The following is a 1,743-nucleotide window of genomic DNA, read 5'->3' on the forward strand; positions in this document are numbered from 1 at the left end:
ACCAAAATGTGGAATCAGCCTAAATGCCCACCAATCCAGGAATGGATTAACAAGCTGTGGTATGTGTATACCATGGAATACTATTCAGCCATTAAAAAAAATGGAAACTTTACATCCTTCGTATTAACCTGGATGGATGTGGAAGACATTATTCTTAGTAAAGCATCACAAGAATGGAGAAGCATGAATCCTATGTACTCAATTTTGATATGAGGACAATTAATGACAATTATGGTTATGGGGGGGGAACAGAAAGAGGGACGGAGGGGGGTGGGTGGGGCCTTGGTGTGTGTCACACTTTATGGGGGCAAGACATGATTGCAAGAGGGACTTTACCTAACAATTGCAATCAGTGTAACCTGGCTTATTGTACCCTCAATGAAGCCCCAACAATAAAAAAAAGAAAAAAGAAAAAAAAAAAAAACTGAGAGGCTCTTAGGTTCAAGGGGTCCTTGGAAAGGGGAGTCTGGCCCAGCATTGTCATCCATGTGGCCAGCTGCTTCCTGCGGACTCACAGCCTGGACAGGCCCGGGGGGATGGCCTCGCCCCTCTCGCCCCTTCCTGCCCTGTTCCTGGGCTGCAGGGCCAGCTGCTACCTGGGGAACCCAGCTGTAACACCCCTGGCTATTCTCCCTTTCTACTTTTTTCCCTCCTTAATTTCATTCTTTTTAACTGGGCCAATTTTCATCCAGACATTCTGAATAAGAGATATTTAAGACACAGTAGAGAACAGCAGCTACTACATGGGACCCTAAATCACCCCACCACCTCACAGCTGGACCTCTGGAAAGGAAGGACGATGGGCTGAGATACTGTATGTACAGTTTTTCTTTTGTTTACTAAAAATAAAAAATAAAAAAAAAATCCTTAGTCATGCCAGGAGTATCTGAGGCCAAGTAAGACTCTGTTGTTAAGATCCTCCTCAGGCCCCCCTGTTCCATGCTGCCCCCTACCCAGGGCCCTGCAGGGCCCGCAAGGAGGGGAGGTGGTGTGGTCTCTTCTTTTGCAGGGGAGAGGTGGCGTGGCTCCCTTGGTGAAAGCAGAAGGAAGTTCTGATCAAATTATCTGGAAATAACAATTTTATCTTTTCTATTCCATGTAGCTTAATAGTGCTTTCGCCAGGACCTTCCATAATATACTGTATAATACAGGTAATACTGAGAATTGACATCCTCTTCTGAACTTTAAAGGTAATATTTCTAAGACTCCTCAGACATTTGTTTTATGATTTTAGAAGACAAATTCTATCAGGTTAAGGAATTCCCTGTCCAATCCTACTTTTTGTATGAACTTTCATCATAAGTAAATGTTGAAACTTTTCCAGTAGTTTTCTTCATGCCCGAAAATGTCTATGATTTTTTCCCCCCATTAATGTGGTGGAAATCACTGAGAGATTATCTGCTATTTAACTACTCTTACATTTCTAAGGTAAAATTTACTCAGTTATGATGAATTGTTTTGTTCATACTCTTTGCTTTTTATCAGCTAATGTTAATTTAAAATTTTTGCATCTATGTTTATTTAAGATTTACATATAATTTTATTTTCTTAGTTTAAGCATCAAATTAATAGTTACATAGTAAAATAAATTGGATACTGTGCTCAATTTAATAGATTGATTCAATTTGCAGAAGTATGTCAAGAAGAGAAATAGAATCTGTTCCTTGACATTTTGATAATATTTACCTGTAATACTCTCTAGGCCTAGAATTATTTGAAAACTATGCCTTTTTATTACATACA

This window comes from Nycticebus coucang, chromosome 5 (genome assembly GCF_027406575.1).
Source record: "Nycticebus coucang isolate mNycCou1 chromosome 5, mNycCou1.pri, whole genome shotgun sequence".
Lineage (NCBI taxonomy): Eukaryota > Metazoa > Chordata > Mammalia > Primates > Lorisidae > Nycticebus > Nycticebus coucang.